This window comes from Sciurus carolinensis, unplaced genomic scaffold (assembly GCF_902686445.1).
Source record: "Sciurus carolinensis unplaced genomic scaffold, mSciCar1.2, whole genome shotgun sequence".
Classification (NCBI taxonomy): Eukaryota; Metazoa; Chordata; class Mammalia; order Rodentia; family Sciuridae; genus Sciurus; species Sciurus carolinensis.
In genome coordinates, this window is record NW_025920150.1 from 763,174 (window position 1) to 787,257 (window position 24,084).

Sequence of the window (24,084 nt, forward strand, 5' to 3'; positions counted from 1 at the left end):
CTTGACTCAGAGATTTTTAAAAAACAAAACAGGGGTCACATGATGGGAAGTCCATGAGACAAATGAGGACAGGAGCCCTTGGGGTGTGCCGAGGATGGTGGGGAAGGACAGCAGTGCCATCGGGCAAGTGGAATGGACATTTGCTGACAGAAGGAAGGAGGTCTGTGTGACATCGGGGAGAGTCCCAAGGTGGGTCCTAGGAGACAGCTATTGAGGGACCGCCAGAAGACATAGGACTTCACTTCTTGCCACCAAGAGTCTCAGGAGAGATAGGCATAAAGACCTCTGATGAGGAAGCAGAGAGCAAGGTGGGTGCTCAATGCTGGGTACCCAGGGTCATTTCAGCAGTGCTCCGGTAGGCTGCACAGCTGCTCCATCAATATTGAGACAGAGTATTTACAGAGTTAATTCTTCACCGCCAAAACAGCAGCCTGGTCGCCCCTCTTCAGTTAATCATCAGTAACTGATCACGAGGGTTTGACCAGAGGAGCGAGGCTGTTCTTGGCAGAGCTGGCCTAGAATGCCCTGCATTCTGAGAGTTGGACAGCCAGGGAGGCAGTGGTGACCATGGTGCTCAGTTGGTCATAGGGAAGAGCTGATGTTGTGAACTTGTTGGAGAGAGATGATCCCAAGTTTAAAGTTCAGAAGGACTTGAGGTAAACTGCTTCCCATGTGGGGGGTCAGAGAAAAGGAAGGCTGGTCATGGCCTGAGCCCTTCTCTTTTTTTATTTTTTTTAAACCGGGGATCGAACTCAGGGCCCTGTACTTGCGAGGCAAGCACTCTACCAGCTGAGCTATCCCCCAGCCCCTGAGCCCTTCTCTTGATCCTGCCACCTCTTACAGCGAAGCTTCTCTCCCTGCACAAGCTTTGCTTAGGATGTTTGAGGGAGTGAGGAGAGCTCCTGCTTCAGTGGTCCAGGGTATAAACCAGGGTGCACAGGTTTTCAGGGGTATCTGGCCAGGGAAGTGACTACTTTCCTGATCCTAAGAGTGGAACTCTGGCACATCACTCATTTTCTCTAAATGTCAGTGTCCTCCACTGATGTGGTTGAACATGTCCCCCAAAGACTCATGGGATGGAACCTCGGTCCCTAGCATGGCAGTGTTGAGGTGGAGGACCTTGCGAGACCTGGGGCCCACTGCTGGCTCCTTATGACACAGGTCGCCACCCTGCAAGTGGGTAGATAATGGGCTTACCGAGCCAGGTGCTTCCCACAGGAGAGGTTTGGTGTACAGTGAGGCCCCCTTGCCACAGTATGCACCCCTCTGTGTGTGGATGGCTCCCTTTCTGATTCTCTTCCATGTGGTGAGACCATCAGGGAAACCTCACCAGAGGGCAACAGATGAGGTCGCCTTATATTGGGTTTTGAGACAAAAAAAAAAAAAAGACCTAAATTAACATTTTTCTCTGTGAAGCATCCAGATTCAGACTCAGGTATTTTATTATAGTCCCTCTTCTTTGAACCCCTGCTTCTTCCCATCAAGGCTGCCTGGAGTGTTTAAGAGTACCAAAGGCTGGTGCAGATAGTTCTGAGGGTGTTCTGAACCTCAGAGCATTTTCCTCCTTCTAACTGCAGATGCCCTCAAGAAAATCAGAAAAATGTATTCTGGAACCAAAGGCTGTCTGAAGACTAACTCCATGTAAGTCCTGGGGAGTTACTGCCTGCTGTCATCTGGAGGACCACCATGAGGCCAGTCAGCTGTGGGAACCAGGATAGGGAGCTCACTACAGAAACACGCCTGCCAAGTCACAAGCCTGGTCACGTGCCCCATGTCCCCAGAGTCAGCAGTGTTATACATAGGTGCTGGGAGCCAGTGTGCCTCAGTGGGTGTGTGTGGTAATACTCCAGGTACCTAGCACAATTCTCAGTAGCAACTTCCACAATAAAAATCAGAACACATATTCTCCCTGCATGGACTGGGGCCAGCATCATCCCAGCAGTATGTGGTAGGCTTTTTTGTCTGCTGTGCCCACTCCACGACTGGATAGACCATGACAGAGAAGAGTGATGCAGGTTGAGGCAAGCTGTTGAGTGAAAGAGCCAGATGTGTGCCTGTGACCGAAGTCGAGTGGATGCTCTAAACCAGAACCTGTAGTTGCCATTCAGTCAGTAATGAGTCAATATGTCAGGGGAATCCAGCATTGCCAGGTCTGCTTGGAATGTCCCAGGCTAGAGATGGCCCAAACACTACCCATCTGAGAGTCTCAAAGGTCTCGTAACCCAAGACAGCTCATGCACATAGGTCTGTGGACATTGCCAAGTACTAGTGTGAAAAGACATTTGAAACCCATATGCTTCTGGTCAGATCACATACTCTGAGGCTGGGAGACACCACTTAGGAAAAATTTTCAGCTGGTGGAGGTCTGACATAGTTAGGCCTCCCCAGCACACCACAAATCACCAAATCCCAATAAGAACTGGGGAGATGCTTCTTGTATTCTGGACATTTAGATGTGAGCCATATTAGCTACACACTACAGACATGACTCCTAAGACTACTAAGACTAAGACTAAGACTAAGAAGACTGAACTGTCCACTTGAGTACTAGCCTGGGGTCTGTCACATTGGTTGTAACACACCCTCAAAGGTGTTGCAGAGAGCCTCCATGTTCAAGAGTGTCTCTCCTTATGACTCACTCCCTCTGTGCTGGTTGGCGAGTGCACACAGAGGGAACTGACTCACTCAACAAATTCACACACAAGACTGAGAATAGAACCAGAGTTCATTATTTCTAATTTTCAGCAACTTCAAGTTTGTGGCTAAGGAGGGGTCTATCTAAGAGGAGGTAAGACTCTCCATGACCCTCACAGTGCTAGATAAAGAGTTTGTGGCAGGGAAGGAAGAGGCTCAGTGTTACTGCAGCATCACCCCTTCTCACCAGGCTAGTCCTGATGCTGAGTCAAGCAGACCCCAAGACCACAGAGCCACAGAATTAGATCCTCAGACAACCAAGTGCCAGCCCAATGGGCACTTCTCTGGTCAACTCACATAGACACTGTGCAGGAGGGTAGTTCCTTCTCTACAGGACATATTCTGTGACAGTTGGTTTGGAATGTCCTGAGCTCTGAGCCACTTGGGAGACAAGGGGACCCAGGTCCCCAAGTGTGGTCACCTGGTCTCCCAAACACACTGAGAAACAACTGACAGTGTGAAGATGGTGGGAATGGAAGGTTGCAGGCTTTCCTTTTTCAAAGTTCCTCTGAGCACTTCCTTGGTAGGAAACTGTATCAAATTTGGTGTTTGATTGAAGTCAGAGCAAAAGGAAGGATTTGTTATTTGGGACCTGCTTGCCCTTACCTCCTCCACAGCATGTCTTCCCATGATGTTTGGGCAGGAGGATTTGAGAAAGGGCATGAGGGGTGTCCTAGGGCCAGGGGTCAGGATGTGATATGGAGGCCTCAGTTACTCAGGAGCCCTGTCCTCAGGGTACTGAACACATCCACGCTTCAAGGGCCATCACTCAGCTGAGCTGCGATTCTGCAATTCAATCATCATCTGTCAAAGTCAATACCCTCAGGAGAAAAACAGGAAAGGCACAGCCCTTCCCCAGGTCACCTCACTGGACTGCTGTCAAATTTCAGGGGATGAAACCTGATGTTCTACATAAGCTGTGAAGCATTAGGCTTGGGTAAGGACTGAAAAGCAAACTCCATTCTCCACCGCCCTGGAGCTGTCCATGCCTGCCTCTTGGTTCAAAACTTCCAAAGGTTTCCTTCAGTCCTTTTACACTTGCTGAACAGGTAGAGTGCCTCTGAAGTATCTGTCCTTTCTCTTAAGGCATCTCCTGCACTTGGTTACTTTTGATCATACAACCTAATTTGTATAAGCAGTCAACAGTCAAAATGTAGCAGTGGGGAAAGAAGAGAGAAGGATCACATGACCTCCCCAGGTCCTTGGTGCTGTAGGAGGGATCCAGCCCAGGCATCAACCCCAGCACCACCTGTCACTCACTTGACCCTGTTGAGCGCATGCACATCTTCTCCACATAAAGTCTCTCTGGGTGTTTTAAGTCTACCCTGAACTCCATGATTATCCTGAATCCCAGCTCTTGTACAGTAGGCTCTGCTGAGCAGCTTGTGAATAATGGGTTCAATTTTTTAACTTGGTACTAAGCAGCAATTTCACCTTGGGTTAAGAATTTCCTGATTTCTCATCAAAATGGACTTGATTGGACATGTCCTCCAGGAAAAGCTTCTAACTTCTGCACAAGTGTTACCTATGCTTGATTTGGGACCTCTGAACTGAGCACCATTTTCCATTCCACATTTTGTTTTCTCCAAGAGAACTGAAGACCCAAGAACACTGCAGGACATGACCTGCCCCTCACAGGACTTTCTTCCCTAGTGCTGGATAGACACAGCCAGTGCAAATGGTCTGCACCCTGATCACTCACTGCTTAGGAAAACTAGACAAAAAGGAAGGAGGGACTTCCCTGCTGGCATTCATCCAGAGAGCTTCCCAAGTCCAGCTTTCTGCTGGGACTGGGGACTGGGGTGTGGTGTAAGGAACTCTTTCTCCAGGTAAATATCTAAGGCCTGCTCTACACATGGGAACTGAGGTGATTCATAACTATGAAAGAAACCCTCCTCTTAGAGATTATTTCTCTACTCCTGGACTTAGATCCTTAAAACCCACCATTGCACCCACATTGGGAACTGCTGATGTGTACGTGGCACTAAAGACACACAGAACTTTATAGAAGTTTTACTGGTCCCACCTGCTCTGACCCACTGCCTGCCTGTGGCAGCCCCTTCCTTAGTCTCCAGGGTTCTCCTCATTGCAGAATGGACACCTCTTCTCTCCTCTCACTACCTCTATTTGGGCAGTGATTTCAATGATGAGAAAGGACTCTGGGAAATGTAGTGAGTTAATTTACTGGGACACTGATTCTACTTTCCCTTCCCACTTCTGAACTGCATGCCTAGGTCCCAGGCATGGAACTGTCCCCTAGCCCTCTGATAAATCTCTGCCTGCTGAGGCAAACTGCATGTCACCCCAAGGACATGGATTGCTATTATAGCACTTTTCTCTGCCATTTTCTGTGACCACTCTTAAACTTAGACATGGGTCCAGTCCCCTGGTTGTGGGATCTACTCGGGACCTAGAGGGTAAGGCATGTACACATCATAATGGGCCTTCCATCATGGAATCTGAGGAGAGAATTGTGGGAGGCCTTAGGTCACAGGCTCGGTCACTGGTTTGCCAGTGAATATCTAGAAGTGCCTTCTGTATTGGAATGACATGACCAGGAAGCTTCCCTGAATTGCTACGCCCTAGCCCTGGTGCCCTCCTCCTGTGCCTCTGCCCTCCCCCACTATCACCCATCTCCCTCGCCTGACCTGCCAGGCTGCCAGCCCTCCACCTGCTTCCCAGGGCAAGCCCACCCCTTCTGCCCCACTACTTTCCCTCCTCTCCCTAATAAGATCCCACCCCAACACCCTGCCTTGAGGGACTCCCTGCCCAGCTTTTCCCCTCCTACTCCCAGACCACCCACCCACCACCTCCCTGTTCATCCTGGTCTCCTTTCCTGTCACTCCTCCCTTCACCCCCTTTCCTCCTCCTAGTCCTCCTTTCTAGTTCCCCATTCTCCAGTCCCACCTACAATCCAGCCTCCCCAGCCAGGCAGCATGGTGAACAAACCTCACTCAGAGGAGACCATCTCTTTACTATGGGTGCAGGTCACAGTCCCTGGGACTGTCTTTCCAGCAGCCTGAGCAGGTGGACACAGGGAACACAGGGAGATGGTGCCCCGATACTCAACCTAAAGCATTTTTGAGGTCAGTTCCAAGATCCCTGGTTCCATGACCAGATCCTGTTTGTCTTACTACTGTCTGTGCTTTCCCTTCATTCTGTCTTAGTAATTTGGCAGAAATAGCTTCAGTATTTCCAGAGAGTCAGTTCTTCCCCTGTCTTGCTGATCAGCCAGCTGCAGGAGCCTGCAGAAGCAGCAGGTACTGAGGCAAGGAGCCCTGGAACAGCTGGCTGCACCCAGAAACCTGCAGAAGCATCCACACAACCAATGTGTCCAAACTGTGTGTCCCTGACCTAAATACTCCTGGGACGCCAAGTGTCACAAATGCATGAGTGGACCAAGGAAAAAGGTCTGCAGTGGGGAGAATTCAGGCTTTAGAGTCAGGGAGAGGTGCTCACTGTGTCAGGGGACTTCTCTCTGGGCAAGACCACTTTGGTCTCTTTTAAAGTGAACTCTTTTATATAAGGCATCCAGTGGGGTGAATCCAGAAACAGAAAGTGGAGAGCTGGTGACCAGGGACTGGAGGAGGGGTCAGGGAGAGCAGCACAGGGATGTGAAGCAGCTCTGGATATGTGCTTCACAGGGTGTTAACACAGCATCACTCAACTGTGTGCTAAGGAAGGGCCAAGATGGGAATTTCCTTCCATGTGTATCTTACCACAGTTAAAAATCTAAAGTCCCAGGTACTTCAATACGGTGGTTATATAATCACACAGGACAGAACGTTGAACATTTTCTTTTGGTTTTTTTTGAAGCACCCCCTAAATGACACTGAGCCTCAAATTAATTCCAAATCTACAACCTGACCACCTCCCAGCTACCTTGCATGGACCATCCTTAGGGACCTCAAACTGGCCCACTGGAAAGCTAGGGGCTCTGCACCCCTTGCCCACCCTCTGCTTCTCCAGGACACCCTGTGGCAGTACAAGGCAGCTGGGTCATTTCCCCTCCTCCTCAAAGGTAGAAGCCAAGAGTCAGCCCCCAGCCTCCCTCCCTCAGTCCATACTCCTGGCAGTCACAGGTGCTGCCTGCTCCTTCAAATTTCCCGGTCCCTCTCTGTTCCTACGTCAGGGAAAGACTCCATAGTACACTGGGAGGCACCTTCACTCCTCACTTAACTCCACCCTCTGAACAGCCACTGAACCTGCCCCTCTCCAGTCTCACTCCCCAAGCTTCAGCAGGGCCATCACTCCTGCCTGCTGGTCTGGTGGGCTTCCAGTCACACTCCTTCCCCAAAAAACCAGCCACCCCAACCCATGTTCTATCCCACTGCTGGCTAGGTCTATCCTAACATGCCAGCTTGATTAGTTCATCCCTCTGCAGAACACTTCTATGGCCTCTGCCACTTCTGAGCTAGCTTGAATCAGTGAGTGCATGAGGCCTCTTTGGACTTGGCACTGGTTCCTCCCTAGCTTCATCCCCATTTGCTCTCCCCCATCCCACCTTCTACAAATACTGTACTGCCTGCTCCCCTGCAGCTGTGACGCTCCCTACCATGTTCCTCTCTCCTCCACCTCTGAATGCCTCATGCCATAGCCCATGTGGTACCTACCCTTATGCTGCTCCTCCCTGAACTTCTCTCCAACTCTGTGCCTCTGTAATCAGTTCCTCTGCCGTCTGGCTGTCACAGGATGCATGGTGACTTCATTTTTCTTAGAACTCTCCTGGTTTTCTTCTGGAGTCCTGACTACTGATTTCAGGAGAAAAGTTATTGTCCCTTCTGTTAAGGTTGGTTCATCCCAACAATTTAAATAATCCCCCAGGGCAAGTTCAGGGAAAAGTTATTTCTTTCAGTTCTTTCTCTTGGGAACAGGATATATGTGGCCATTGGGGTAAAGTGAGGAAATACTGCAGATTGTATATCTATACTTGTGCTGTAAAGAAAAATATTATGCTTTACTAATATGCAAATCATATTACATACAGATGACAGAAATACACAATTCAAATCTTAGGAGCACATGCTCAGGAGACTTTTTACTGTTGGGCATGGTGATACACACCTGTATCCTGGCAACAGGAAGGCAGGGGCAGGGAGACTGCAAGTTTAAGGATGACTTCAGCAGGTTAGTGAGAACCTGCCTCAAAAGTAAATAGGGCTGGGGCATAGCTCACTGCAAAAAATAAACAAATGAGTGAATATACAAAAATAAATCCTAGTAGCTATTGTGACTCCTACCTATAGCCCTGGACAGGCCCAGGCCAGACCCTGAGGTCCTTGAGGGCATGTGGGGCATTGTTCCCAGCACCCAGCCCAGAACCTTGCAGGACCAGGCACTCAGTGCCTGTGGAACATTAGCCTGGTCTAGGGTGGATGACCAGGAGGGCAGGGATTGTGCAGTAACCTGAGCTGTGTCACTTTTCTCCAGTTAACACAATCTCCAGAAAGCCCATGTCATGACATGAGAACTTAGAGGAACCTGCAGATGGTAAGTTCTGGGGTCGGAGACTGCTGTGAGATTGTGCAGAGTGAGGCAGGTGGGCTCAGAAATCACTCAGGCAGTGTCTTCAGGGAAAGCCTCAGGGTCCTCTGCTGTGGTACTAGAGACTGAACTGGACTGACCAGGCTCATGAGAGATTGTCATGCAACCATAACACCAATTTATTACCATCATCCAGCAAAAAAGTCCCTAATGACCTGAACATCACATTCATTCATTCACGAATATCCAGACCTATCCAGAATATTACACACAGGTTCTAAAGGTCTACACACTGGATTCAAGGCCTGAGGCTGCCACTCATTAACTGCCTACTTTGCAAGGTTTTTACTCTCTCAGCCTATTTCTTAGAGTTGTTAGGGGGACTAAGTGAAATACCACAGGCACCTAGAGCTGTACCCGGCCCATCATGCTCAGTAAACACAGTACTGTTACTGTTTCCATTTTTACCTCATGACAGGCAGTGGGGTGGGCCTAGGGGGGGTGGTCTCAGCACAATGAGGCAGAGGCTACAGAGCAGCCTTGTAAGTACCTAGATGAATGCATGAGGACAGGATGGGTGGGCAACAATGTGTAAAATAGTTGCCTCCATTAGACAGGGGATGTGGGACTGTTGGGGCAGGTGGACACAGGTGATGTGGGGCATCAGATGGGAAGCCTGTGGAAGGACCCTGCATGATGGAGAGGTGCAGATGAGCAGCACCCACATGATCTGAGAACTGAGGAGTCTGCCTCTGCTCCTGCCTGCCCTGGGCTTCCCCTACCCCTTCCAGGGCTGAATTCTCCTGGCACTGGAGGGGCTCCCTCACTGCTGGAGCAGCTGCCCTTGCCTTTGTGCCCCCTTGCACACTCCTTCACAGCATGAAGATCAGGTCTATTTATATACTTGCATATTGTGCCCCTGTCCCACCTTCTGGGCCACAGGTTCTAGGGGAGCATGGCCCAGATCTTATTGCTCAGTGCTCTGCCCCCAGGTTCCAGAATGGTGCCTGGCACTGTTTGCTCTTGACACATTTGCTGAGAGACAAGTGAGAACCACATGCCCACATCTCAAGCCCTGGCTGTGCAAAGGATGCTATGGCCCTAAGGAGTGATGTGACCAAGGAAAAGGACACAGGAACATTGTTTGTCCCCCATTCTGGCAGCTTCTAACTTGAGCCTCCTCTCCCAGACAGGTTTCTGAATCTTGTTCACCATGTTGCTTAGGGACCAAGGAAGAAGTACCCAGTGGCACAGATGGAAAGTCAGGAGATTGGCTGGGAGGCAGAGCCCCTGGTAAGCAAGGCCTCTGATCCATGCAGCAGCAGTAGGAATCACAGGGCACTGCAAGCAGTGACTGAGAGCAGAATGGGTAGTCAGCTGGCCTGGACCAGAAACAGGACTTGCCTTGCTAGTGGTGAGACCTGGTGTGAGTTACTAAACCATCTGTGATGCTGATCCTTGTCATAAATGGGGAAACTATAGAACCTGCCTCACAGGGTTGCTATGAGGAACAGTGCCTGGAACAGTGCTCAGCATGTAGTATCTGCTCAGTAAATGTGGTTGGGCTCCTGTGGTGCTGATGGGGAAGAGCAGAAAGGAGTTGCTGAGCCTAGCCTGGGACAGTCAGGTGTTGCTCCAGGCAGGGAGAGGTCTCCAGGGGAAGCCCCACCACTCACACAGAGAAGGGCTCACCCAAAAGCAGGAGGGAGGTGTGGCTCAGAGCTGGAGAAGCAAGGGCCATGTGGGGGAAAAGGACCTCCAGGGAGGACTAACTTTAAGTGAATGAGGAGACTTAAAGAGGAAATTGCTCCAGACATTGATTGAATGTGAATAATGGATCAGGGACCCAGTGATTTCTAAAGACCACAGAGAGGTTTTATCCCAGGAGGACTGTAGCTATGGTAGAGGCACCAGAAGGTTGGGGAGAGCCTGGGCAGCTGGACAAGTGGGGTCTGTAGCTAAGGATGGAGCTGAAGGATCAACAGATGGAAAGTCACTGAGGGGAATGACCTGGTGAGGAGTCTTGTCTAAGCTGACCTGGAGGGATTCTTGTTGAAGGCAGGGCAGGAACCAGACATGCTCAAGGGTGGAGTGTAGATGGCAAGGAGCCCACTAGACACCCAGGGCTGTCAACAGAGAGGGTGGTGGCAGCTCTGGCTACACACTCAGCTGGAGTTTTGCTGAAACTGGACAATACAGAGATGAGCACAGAAGGCCCTAAGTCAGGCCTGGATGGAAATGAGCCAAGAACAGCCTCAATGCTGTTTGGTGCAGAAGAGTCCTTGTGCACTGTGAGGGAGGTGTGAGGAAAGGGAACCCAGTGAGGACAGCCCACCCAGGGGAGGTTGGGTGACTTATCCAAGCACTACTGAGCTCAGGCTTCTCCACCAATTCCTCCTCCCTAGTTGGCAACTGGCCTCTGGTGCAGTGAGCCTGTGGGAAGATTGCTCCCTGCACCTTAGGGTGTCTCCTACAATCAGCACATGCAACACAAAGGAGGAGTGTGGGACCCAGACAGGCCTGCCCTGCTCAGTCCCTTCCAGGCCTCAAGGATAGAATGCTGTGTCTGAGGTCTGCCAGCACTCAGTATCTGTCCATCACACACCAGGATAGTGTCATCAGGTGGCACAGGTAGCAAGGTAGGAAGCAAGTCCTCTGAATTAGGTCCAGGTGTTGTGGGAATGTCAAAGGTAAATAAACTGGGGTTTCAGAGTGATGTGCTTGGGGCAGAGGACATGAATGACGTGCTCCATGGGCCCTAATGTGGGGACCCCGGTCCTTGGAAGGACCTCTCTCTGTTCAGACAGAGCATGCAACCTCAGCACAGGGACCCCTGGGAAGCAAGGCTCAGTGGGAACCTCTCAGCCTCATGTCCACAGGTAACATTTACTGAAATTATATCCTCACATGGAGTGTTTATCCACACACACACTCACTCTGGCAGTTCTGAGGATGGAATGAAAACATACTGAGTTACTCACAGTGCAGCTTCTATAAGGTGGATGTGGTGAAGTGCTCACTGTCCCTCAGCTCCCTGTGACTGTGTCACCACACTCACCGTTTCATTCAGCAAACATGTGGTGAACACCTAGTGTGTGTGGATGCTGTTCTGGGACAGACATGGCACCACCCCCCAGATGTCCCTAGCACCCCAGCACAGAGGCCCTGCTGACTTCTGGCAGCTGGACTTGGTTGCCTGCCTGCATCAGAAGGAAGAGAAAATGATATAAAAAGAGAAATGAACTTAATTGAAAATTGACCATAATCGTGAAAGCAGCTATATCTCCTCCATTAGACCTGCAGGATTGTATAATTTACAGAACAAAAGCCAGGAAATCAACTTTCCATATGTAGCCTTAGCCAGGTGCACTAGCCAGAGATGTGCTGCAATCAGGCTTCCTTAGGCTTATGGGGTGGGGTTGGGGGGCCACTTCTTAGTTTCCACTTTCCCTGAAGGAAGCTGGGATGGAGAAAAAGCAGTTACCAGGAAATGAGAGGAAAAAAAAAATCGGGGCATTTGATGCAAAAGTGCCCATGACCTAGGACTTCTCATGGGGGGAACCCAAAGTCATGTCCTCCACGTGGGCAGCACGCAGGGCAGAGTCCCAGCTCCAAGAAGGTGATGCACCTTGCTCTCATGACCCACTAAGTGCTGGCATCACAGTTTCACAAGTAGCATTAAGCAGGAAAGCCTTGTGGCCACTCGTCTGAGAGGGCTGATTGAGTCCCAGGTCTTTCCCATCCTGCCCAGCCTCTACTGCCCCTGCCTCCTCCTCTCAGGTCAATCTGGAGTGCCAGGACCACAGGCTGAACCACTTCAGGGTCTACAAGGACACTACTCTGTACAAGGTCAAACTGTGGCTCCTGGGGGAGGAGGATCACTGCAGTAGTGCTCCGTGGTGAAGTCAGCCTTTGCGCTGAGTGCCAGAGTGTGCACTGTCCAGAGAAATAAACATGGTTTTGCTAAGAAACAAACCTGTAGCAAACCTTAGTTTACAGATCACAATCACCTTTATTTACAATGCTAGGCTAGGCAGCCATCTGGAACAAGAATGGCTCAGAAGGCCCTGCTCCACCTCCTGGATGGTGGTGTTTGCTGCCAGGGAGGGCAGTGCCCACAGGAAAGGGAAGTGAGGCCTGAGGCAGCTGCTTGGGTTCAGTTGAACATGGGTGGAATGGTGGCCAGTGGGATTGACTGAGCTTCCTGCAGCTAGGTGTTCTGAGATAAAGTTCCAGGGTTTATATGTGAGGTTAGGCTGCAGCTCACTACACATGCAGAAATCTTTAAGCCAAACTTACCCTGCCCAGGGGTCACTTCAGGCCACAAAAAATTTTAAGACCCAAATCTGACTTGACTGCCTGACTCCCACTTTCTCATTTTTGCCCAAGTCCATGGGTACACCAGCAGGAGAATCCCAGGTGGAGATGGCACACTAGGGGCACACAGTGATCTCCTCTGCCTTCCCAGACACCGAGGAAGGGTGATAAAGGGATTTTATTTTATTTTACTTTATTTTTAATTTTTTAAATATGGTGCAGTGTGAGTCCACAGCATGGAGAATGGGGACACATGGGCCATCAGGAAAACTGAAGACATACAGGGCAGAAAGTGTGTCATAGGAGTGTGGAGAAGAACCCTGTGCAAGTTGAATGGCTCACCTATACACATGGTACCAGGCCTCCCAGGACTCAGAGGGGCTTCAGGGCTCCTGACAGCAGGGAGTGAAGTGGGGAAGCACAGATGGGCTCTGGAAGGGCACAGGCCGGGCCATACTGACTCTCTGACCTGGCTCATAGCCTCTCTCCCACATGGTAGGCTGGAGAAGAACAGGGCTCCAGGTGTGGTGGGTGGACAGAACATGAGACATGTTCTTGCCAAGTTGCTTAGGGCCTCACCAAGTTGCTTACAACCTCACTAAGTGACTGAGGCTGGCTTTGAATTTATGATCCTCCTGCCTCAGTTTCCCAAGCCACTGGGATTACAGGCTGGTGCCACCACACCCAGCTTATGCTTTTTTACTTTAGTTTATTGAAAGAAATTTTCACCAAAAGAAAGCCCAGAAGGGATGCGATTGTGCTGTGAAATTCTGCCATCACCCTCTTCTGTGGTTCTTTGTGTAAAACACACCATTTTCCTGGTTCTGTTGTTCATCTGGGTTTCACTTTCCATGTCTCTCCATCTGGTCACTCAGTCTTGGCCTTTGCCCCAGATGAGGAGGTGCAGACAGAAGGGGAAAGGGTGGGTTGGGGTTGGGAAGAGGCTGAGATGCTCTCTCAGCTGGGCTTGCTCACATTTAATTCATGCTTTCAGGCCTCCCAAGGCTCTGGCCCCAAACCATCATGCTGGGAAACTGCAGGCAGCCCCATGGCTCTGGAAAGTGCTTCCCTGGAGCCTTCTGTATTCCCACAACAAGTTTCTGGGTTTTATATTCACATTTACCACTGGGCCTGGAGCAAGTGGCCCTGCAGCAAGTGGCCCTGCAGATCACCACAGCACTGTAAATCTTGATGAACACTGGCCCAAGGACACTTTCAGGGTCCTTTAGTAAAGTCCCTGTAGCATCACTAGACTCTCACCCAGCCCCATGTGTGTCCTCAGCAGATCCCCAGGCAAGCTCATCTGTGCATGTTTTGCCCTCAGATCAGGAAAACAAAGAAAGCAAACAGAAAAGGATCCATGTGCCTTGTGTGGCTGTCCCCACCTCTGGAAATCTTTCATTTTAACCTGACCTTGCTAAGTGCCCTCAATTTCTCTGGTTCCTCTGGAGAATGTGTACATCCAGTGAATATACAAATGTACTATATTTTGACACTCAGAAAATTCAGCATTTCCACATGGAGTCATCTTGTTCCTGGACTTCTTCTGGCTCTGCAAATATTCCCTGATTTGGGGAGGTGCTCCCTCCATCTGCCAGCCCCCAGCTGGAGGCCTGGGGGCCAGTTGTGAGTCTGCCTGGTGTCACACTTATGCCCGATTCCATTATGAGTCACGCTGATGCAAGCTCTTGAGTGCTTCAGTCCATCTTCTCTCCCACCCTCTAAACCTTCAGGGCATTACCACTGCTTCTCTGGACTTGTATAGTAGTCACTAAGATGTCCCAGTTGCCCCAATTCCATCAGTTACAGGAGCGCTGCCATGATCTTTAAAATATGAGCATGAGCCCTTTATCATGAGTGAGCCCCCAAGTGTTCCCTGCTGTGTGTGAATTGTAAAGTCCCAGCTCCTTTCCAGGGAGCTGAACAGCCTGGCTGCCTGCCCCTCCCTGCTCCTTGCCTGGTGCTGATCCCCAATAATGCCATGGTGGCAGGGTCCTTCCTCAGGGCCCGCCCTTGCTCTACTCTATGCCTCTGCATGGTTTGGTTCTTGCTTCTCCTGAAGCCAGCTTCCCTCCTGCTCTCCAGTCAACTCTTACTCATCCTTCACCCTAGGCTTAAATGAACTTCCTTCAGGAAGCATCCCCAAACTGTGTGAGGATTTCTATACCACACCTCCAGAGCACTCCCTAAATACCTCAAACAGCACTTGTTGCACCCTGTAGGAATCATTCACCTTGGCCTCATGTCCAGCTACAGAGAGCGCTGGATAAAAAGGAGGGATGGCAGCCAGCATCCTTCCCTTTAACCTTCACAGGGCTCAGAGGCACACCATTTCCTCTTTTCAGTAGATGAGGTCATTAACAAGCACATGCTCAAAGTGACCCTGGCTGCTGGCATCCTAAGCCAGTAGCCTGACTGGGGATCCAACCAACAAGGTCCAGTCACTCACTCCGAAAGTCAAGCAGAAAAGGTCCTGGGAAACCCAGAAAAAATTCCAGACAATAGGCTTTACTGGGAGGGTCATGCTGGGAGACAGAATCTCAGCCCTGTCATGGGGTGCTGGCAGGCACTGTAGGACTAAATAGAGGAAGGATTAGGGAAGGTAAGAGGTCTGCCAGATTGAGCATCCTGGTCTCAGTGGCCTGGTGGATAATTATCCCAGTTCCTGTTCTGAGAGGTGCTTCAGAGAAGGGATGTAATAATTTCTTCTTGCTGCTCAGGAACAGGACAGGGCTGAGAACTTCTAGGCACCACCCCAGGGGCCTGATCCTCTCATTGCTGCCAGAAGGATGTCTCAGTAGATCTGGTCTCAGTCTTGAAGGGGAATGAGATAGGTCAGGAAAGTGTAGGGCTAATAAACCTGGCATTACAGGTTTCCGATGAGTGCTCCTTAGATAATTAATAACTCTGCAGAGCAAGCTAAAGGGATAGAGGAGACAGATTTGACTAGAAGGCCAAGATGCCCAGTCTCATCCTGCTTCCAGTTACCCATCAGTCGTCTACTGGTCTAAGGGCCAGTGCCTTGAGCACACACAGCTTCTTAAAGTCTCTGTCACTCCACTGAGTTGCAGATCTGAGCCTAGCTCTGTGCTCTTAATCCTTGCTCTGTGTGTTGGGGTCCCACAGCAATTCAGATTCACTCAGAGCCAGCCAAGTACCTTATTACATCTTCCAAAAGGCTGGGTTTGGATTAGCTCAACTGGCAACCTGCTCCCTACAGCGCAACCTCCCGACAGCCCTGACATTTCTCAGTGCTATTTGTCACAAATGCTCAGCCCTTGGCCTCTTCTGAGGGAACTATCTGGACCTGTGATGAGGACCCAGGACAAGTACACCTATTGCAAATCACTACTCCAACTGTTCACATTCTTTCACCAATAACATTGTGATTAACAACCAAACACACATTCATGCATTGTGACTGACATCAATTCCATTTGACATTTACATGGATGTGCCAAAAACCATGCTAAGGGCTAGATATATATTCTCAGATCATCCTCATAACAATTCAGAGAAGTTCAAATTTTTATCATCTGCTAAACTGAAACACAGAGAGGTTAGATACATTCTCAAGTTCACAGAAGTGCAGAGTTGAGACTCACACCCAGGCAATGGACTCCAAATCCCTCACTTTTACCCCACCATGCAATCCTGCCTGGAAAAGCTGCAGAAAATCATGCATCTTAACATGGACATTGCAGATACCATCCCAAGTAAGTGTTTTGCAATGCTGATAGCCTCCTAATTACAGGAAATGCAAATCACATGTGGAAGTGAATTCTTAAATGATGGCCTAAAATGAAGTATCTTTGACAAGGCAGTACTGCCTTCAGAAGTTTGCATTTTCCTTGAAGAGAAGAATGCATATAGATTGGGAATGTGAAAAAGGAAAGAAAACTTCCAAAGCATTGCTACAAAAAAAAAAGTCAAGGAGAAAAAGTAATTTAGTTTGAATTTCAGGGACACACAACCCAAATTAAATGGGGGGTGATTTAATCATAAGTCCATGAAAATTGAAAGGTTACATTTTTCTTAATTAAAAGCAAAGTAGGGTGTAAAAACTTGTCACATTCATGTGGGTTGTGTAGTTGTAGTCTAGAGACAAAGACATCCACAGGATGAGTATTCTGATGTCATGTTCCTTCCAGATGGGACCACCCATCCACCAGTATAATGCAAGCTCTCCTATTTAAACCCCTTGGTTTCTTTGTGTTTTGCATTCTTCATACTGTAGTTGCTATTAACCTCTTCTGCAAGATGGCTATTGGGCATTTAAGACTCAGGCTGTTCTGCCTCTAGGTCATCAATTTGTTTGCCCATGCCTGTCTGTTTTAAAGGGTCTATGAGACCGCCCCATACCCTTATGCCAACAAGACATAACTCCATGCTCAAACTACTGAACCTTCACTCTGACTACAAGACCACTCCCTACCTGCAGTGTCTCCCCCCTCCTCGCTCCTCTCTGCTCTGCTTCACTTCATAGCATGGCAAGTCTTCAGTTTGGAAGGTCTATGTGTTCTGCCTCTCATTGCTCACATTTATTAGATGAGAAGAAAAGTTAAACAAATCACATGTGCTAGTTTTAAGATTCTTCTCTGAACAGTAGGTACTTGATCTTCAGTTTGGGTCATCAGATTTGAGGAAGCTTCATTGTAAGGTAAATAACTTTGAGGACTCTATATCCATCAATCTCAGACTGCTTTAAATATGAGACTCGACTTAGTGGAAAATTGATTAAAACCAGGGAAGCACTTGGTAATACTGATGTTGATGTTGCCTTGTTCAATATCCTAATTGTAGGTGTTTTATGAATCAGTGTGACTTGTAAATTTTACCTTCTGACCTCATTTCTTGTGTCAGCTGACATGAGGGACTCACTTATATACTGTGTACATTAGAATGTAGATGATTTTCTGCTCAGGAAAACCTCACCAGATTTATATCAGTGTGAAGACTCGAGAAAGTTTTTGTCATTAGAACAATGTACTCAATTGTATAATTTTAAAATGTTTATAGGAACAGGTGTTTGTCTGATTTGTCTACACTCTTCCACCTCCTTGAGTCATTCATGTCCCTAAGAAGGTTTAGTTATAAAATCCTCCATATCTGGCTCCAGGGAATTACCACACCTCACTTTCATATCTGATACTCAGGGGATAGAGGGTGCCAGATCTATGAGAGGCTTGCAAGACATCCAGAAGCTTATGAATGATGGGGGTAAATTTTTCTGACCCCTGCTCTGTTTAAGGTTCACAGGATTACAGGCCCAAAACCAAGGGAAAGCAGGCATCCAGGAGAGAAGACGGGGAAGACCTCAGCTCTGGGTTTCTTGAGACTTCACTGTGAAGGTAGCCACAACCTTGTTCTGACTTCAGAATGAAGGATGATCCATTCAAATTTCCTTCTCCATTCTAAAGATTCCCAAATAACATTTTTTCTAAGATGTCTTTTGTCAAAAAATTAAAAGTAGATTTTATATAAAAATGCTGGGAGAAAAATCATGCATAGGATTATAGGCTGCAGGAGGGTCACTGTTCACTCTGCTTCCCAGGAAATGTCAGCTGCCCTCACATCCTGTCTTCCTGCACTCTCACACACCTTCTAAGTTAGAAGGTCACCAAGGATTGAATCTTGACAGAGAGCAGTTTTTTCACAGGAAAATGACAACATCCAAAAGAGGAAAGACAAAGAAACCCAACTCCTTGCTATTGGATCTGCCACTATTGCAGAGGAGAGATGAGGATAGCTGGGGAGAGATGCCAGAAAGTGGCTGTCACTGCTGGAGAACATTGCCTAAAACCAACCTAAAGCTCACCTGTGTCTTGTAACTCACATCTCCTACCCGATTTCCCACATTCATAGTGAGTGAGAAGTGACTTCTCATGATAGCATGTTCCACGTTCACAGAGAGACGGGCTGCACCTCACGGGGCAGGAGGCTCCTGTATGTCACTCACTTGAACTCTTGCTCTGGCAGAACTAGAAGTTAAGTCTCATTGGCATGATCTTAAAGGACAAATATATTATATCCTTGGCCTTACAGAGAACTCAGAGATTCATAGTTCTCAAGGTAGACCAAATAAATTCTCAAGGTTTTAAAATATTGCATATTTTTAAAAGTATGACAGCTGAATTAAAATAGAATATTGCATATCAATCAAACATCTATATGGGGAATAACTTTCCCAAGAAAACACAGTGAAAAGTGACAAAATAAAGGTTTAACTACTTAAATATTTAGAACTTCTCTGACCTAAAATCAAATAAAATCAAAATAAAAGCAATGGTTTGGGTAAAGTAGTTACAAAAAAAATTACACTTAAAAGAATGCCCTTATCCTATAAAGTAGAGCATGCCAATTTTGAGAAATCCCTAATATATGAGGTCAAATGTTATGAACAATGAAATCCAAAAGTAAACAATAGAAAAATATACATGTGAAAATATGCTTGGGTTTCTTAGTCAGAAACAAAAATCATATTAATGAACATTTAGATGTTCTTGCTAAGTGCTGGGCAAGCACAAAGCCTTGAGTGTGCTCTGTGGTTGGCCGACATCACTGGTCATCAGTTCTTCTAGCACTTTGGTGATGGGCTTCTAAAGTCCAATAACCCACCTTCCATGACTTACCCAGAGGAGCAACCTCATGATACAGTGTCTCATAAGCAAACTTAGAAGCAATGTGCTTGTCGACCAACCTAGTATTCTGAACAGACAGACACTGCACATCTACACAGAAAAGTTATCTTAACTACATATCAGACTGAAAATATGCTAAAGTTTTAAATTATACATAGGGGTGTAGTGCAGTGGTAGAGTGCTTGCATAGCTTTCAATCTATAGCACCATCATAAATAATGAAATAATGGAATGGAATAGAATAGTATGAGTTATGAATAGACATAACAATTTTTGTACAGGGACATGGAGTATTCCAGGTGATTCCTTCCCTTTTTCTTATCTTTCCATATATTCCTCAGTGCTATTATACTCCTTTGTAATTGTTTAAATGCAGGAAATGAGACAACACTGATAGAGAGAAAGGAAGATGCTCTTAAAATCTGAGGAACTATGGAGTTCCCAATCTCCCTTCCCTTTGTGTGCAAGGTTGGGAAGTGGAAAGTCTACAGGGTCTCGTTAGCAAGTTCAGCTCCAGGAATGTTCATGGTCAAGGCCAGGGACAATGCTCTGATAGCAAGGTGTCTGTGCCATTTTCCCTCCTGGGCTTCGACATTCTCCATGGACCAATGGCAGTTGCTGTGTCTAGTCTCCACTGACCAACTGCCATGCCCTGGATTTATAATGCAATAATGATCACAGTCCTCTGCAAAGCCTGTTCTCATTAAATTGCTGAGGGTCAGCACTAGGAGGCATTTCTCTCTCTCTCTCTCTCTCTCTCTCTCTCTCTCTCTCTCTCTCTCTCTCTCTCTCTCCATCATTTGGATTGCTGCTGAGTGTTTGCCTTTAATTTTCCCTGAGTTTGAGCACAGTGGGGAGAAAGAAGACAAAAATAGAAAGGGGCCTACATCAGGAAAACAGCTGGAGAGGAGCTCTGCTGGGAAGCTGCAATTGTTTCAGGAGTGAGGAAGCTGGACAGTGCACATGGAGTGGTCTCCTCAGTAGAGGCAAGCTGAGGTTCACTCTCCATGATTGACATCCATTCTTGGTGGCTGTGGCAAACTGCACAAAGGGTCCTATTTGGACCACATGTGTGCAGCCTTCACTTCCAGCTTGCATTGCCACTGCCCTGTGCTCTTCCTGTCCTACCCTCTTCTTCTGTCTTGGGCACCAGTCAGAGAATTCAAAACCCTGGAGATTCTACTCAAAGCCATTCTTGAAGGACACCCCTGCCACACACACTTCTCCTCTCTGTGCTCTGTGCAAGAAGAGACCAGGTCTGGCACAGTCTTTTAGGTTCACTCAGAACCTAAAGGTTTGACTTACCCAGGGTGAAGTATTGATGAATTAACTGGTTTAATTCATGTTTAAGTCATGGTACTCTCTGTCAACTCTGGCTCCATGAAAACCAACCTAGAGCAGTTAGACTGATCTGCTCCCACAGAGCCCTGTGCCCTGAGGAGTTTCTGACTCTCTTTAAGTCTCACTTTTTTTCTCTGTGGCATGGGTAGAAAGTCCTCCAGTATTTTATGAGATATGGGGGAAAATAATTTAATATTTATGAGTCACCAGACCTCTGTAGTTACTGTATAGTTATAGCACATCTTCAGTTTTAAAGTAATGTTTCAGGTGTTCAACAGCATCATGGGACTTCTGGACTCCAGGCTGCACAATGTAGGTTTCTATGATGTCAAAATAAACTAACCAAGTGACCCATAGTGTTCATATATTTGGTAAAATATTATTTAACTGAAATGGCTGTATGTGTATGATCTAAATTCAAATTTAAGAGACAGATACCTTGGGAGATAATAACTTCTAATATTATATAAATCAGTTTGCTTTCCCATTTTTTGTATTAAAACTTACAAATTAATTATTGCATTTATTCACTTCATCAGGTTAGTAAGTTGTGTGTTAATAATCCATAGATTTCTGCGGAAAAAATGTAAGATAAAAGTCCCTGATCCTAAACATTACTTCCCCCTTGGCAGTTTTTTTGCTGCTGATTTCTGAATTGCTCCTCACAGCTGAGAGCTCTGTGGTTTACATTTCAGCAGAGGGTCATTGCCTTGAAATACTAAGTGCCTGATAAATATGTTAAGCATCAAATTTTACAGAATGCAAACATTCAAGAATGGTGCACATTAGGTGAGGTCATCGTGGTGGTCTCCCTGTAGGCAGACCATGTGCTGTTGATATGTGGGTTTGACTTTGCAGTGTGAGGACCAGAGCCTGGTGCAGTGGGAGGCCAGGGCCACTCTCTGTCTCACCCTCCACTATACCCTAAACAACAGAATGGCTCCTCTCCAGGCTAGGACTGTGCTTGAAAGAGAGAGATGAATGTCCTTAAACAAAAGGAGGTGGACTTGCTGCGTCACAACCTTAAGTTAGCAAGGCAAGGTCATGTCCTGTCCTTGAGTGGATGATGCTGTGGTGGGGTGTGACACCTGCTCAGGCTGTTCTTCCAAGCTTCATGAGCTCAGAACCACAATCCTTGATCTGTCAAAGCGTTACATTGTGATGCCACCAGGCATTTTCCAGTCTTGTTTCTACTCTTTTGTGCAACCTGCAGCGCTGTAGAGTGGGGCACTGTCTCCCTGTATGCTGACTTTGCCCTCTTGTAATTGTTCAGTGGCAGCCACTTCCCCTGACTTCTATTTGCCCTCATTCTCCTGGTCTTTGTAATCTCCATAGCCAGCAACACCACCATGAGCCTACTCATCTGCATAGATCCCCCCATTCCACACCCCCATGTAGTTCCTGCTCAGTCAGATCTCCCTCATGAACTTCCTGTACACCTCCACCATTGTGCCCAAGATGCTGCTGGACCAGGCAAAGAACCAGAGGGCCATCTCCTTTGCAGGGTGCACCACTTCCCAACACTTCCTCTACCTGACCTTAGCAGGGGAAGAGTTCTTCCTCCCAGGACTCTTGTCCTATGACCAGTTTGTAGCCATCTGTAACCCTCACACTACCCGGTCCTGATGAACCACAGTGTCTGCCTGCTGATCCTGGTGGAAGCCTGCCTGGGAGGGTCTGCAGATGGTTTCCTGCTCATCCCAGTCACCATGAAGTTCCCCTTCTGCACCTCTTGGGAAATAGACCTTTATTTCTGTGAGGTCCCTGCCCTCCTGAAGCTCTCCTGCAGGGACAAATCAGCCTAAGAGACAGCCATGTATGTTTGCTGCATCCTGATGCTCCTCATCCCCTTCTCCGTAATCTCGGCCTCATACACCAGGATTCTCATTGCTGTTTACAGGATGAGTGAAGTGGAGGGGTGATGCAAAGCAGTGGCCACCTGCTCCTCTCACATGGTGGTGTTCAGCCTCTTCTATGGGGCTACCAATTACATGGACGTGCTGCCCGACTCTTTCCACAACACTGAGCAGGACAAAGCTGTGCCCAACTTCTACACTATCCTCATGCCCATGCTCAACCCACTCATCTACAGTCTCAGGAACAAGGATGTCACAGGAGCCCTGCAGAGGGCTCTAGGGAAGTGTTTGTCCTCGGGAAAGGTAACCACTTTATAAAGAAATTGCATTTGCTGTTAACCCTAACCCTCACCAGTGCCTGGGGTTCCCTGTTGACTGGGATGCCTTCTTAGGCCTGGAGACTTCTGGTTTCTATAGGTGTGATGAAGTTTTCAGATTAGAGTTTTGGGAAGTCCTTTGTTTCCTAAAATTTGACCCAGAAGGGGGTTTTCAAGGGCTCTACTTGCAGAGAACTTTCATTAATTTGAAACTCAAATTTGCAGACTTTGTCTTTCCTCAAAGGGTCCTCACTGCCTATTACTGAATGAGAATAGGTAGTGAGGGCTAGACAGCAAGGGTTTTATAGTAGTGTTTTTATTTTTCAGTTAAAATTAAGTCAAAGTTTACTTTTTTGATTTCTTCTTGCCTATTTCTTGATTATCCTCTTTATCAATGAGATCAATCCATCTTTAAAAGATTCTAGAACTTGGATCTGTCCCTGTTCTCTCTGTATTATTTTGGGAATTCCAAGGCCAAAATATTCAGATGGGGTGTCAAAACAGTAATATTAATGAGTGACCTGTCACAAACAACAACAAAAAAAGACTGTTTTAAAGGTAGTTGAAAGTATCTGATTCAAATGGTTTGTAATTTTGACAAGTCATGCTGATTTGAGGCCCTCTCTGCAGGAATGCCATCCACATTTCAGCGACAGCAATTTTCACTTCCCCTCTGATGCAGATACCGTGAGAGTTTGGGATGCTAGCACTGCTGGAGAACTGTAGTTTTCTCTACCTTTGATTCTGACTTGAAACCAATTTGTCAGTTAGCCAGCATTAGAGACACCCAGTTCTTCAGAGACAAGGAAGAGCACCTCCCTGGGGAAAATTAACCCAAAAACAGCTAGAGGCACATGGAGTTTTCTGCAAAAAATCCAGCCTCTCCTTTCCTTCTGAGAGCAGACAGAGAAGTTAAGTCTTACTTACCTCTTGCCTGCACCATTGCAGTGGCTTCCTAACTGTTCCCTCTACCACTTTCCAGTTGTATGCTTGTCTCACAGTGAGCTCCTTAATGCATGCCAGGTCCCCTGTCACTTTCTTATTTGAAAACCTAGCAAGTCTCCCTACAGATCACATAACCACTGGAAGGACTGTGAGATTAAATCTGTGCAATGCAACCAGAATGCAGTTAGTGCTTAATAAAGGCTACTACTGATGACTCTTGTTCTAATGCTAAAGCCTGAGATATGATGACAAGACACATTTGCTTGCTGTGTTCTTTTAGTACTTGGGGTAGTTGTTCTTTTGGTGTTGAGGTTAAATGCAAAGCCTTGCACATGCTAAGCATGCACTGTACCACTGAGCTACACCCACCTCCACCCCTGGTGTATGTTTTATTCTTGCCCCTCTGTTAATTAAAAAAAAAAGCAAATATTTTCCTTTTGGTGGTGCTCCTTGGAGAACTATGGATTTTAAAATTCCTCACCTCAGAAA

The 24,084-nt window shown here is 47.5% G+C and overlaps 1 pseudogene; it reads left to right on the forward strand.

Annotated features, from left to right (window-relative positions):
• The first annotated feature begins 94 nt into the window (after nt 1-94).
• LOC124974479 (olfactory receptor 2T27-like) lies at nt 95-22,651 on the forward strand (annotated as a pseudogene).
• The last annotated feature ends 1,433 nt before the right edge of the window (nt 22,652-24,084 follow it).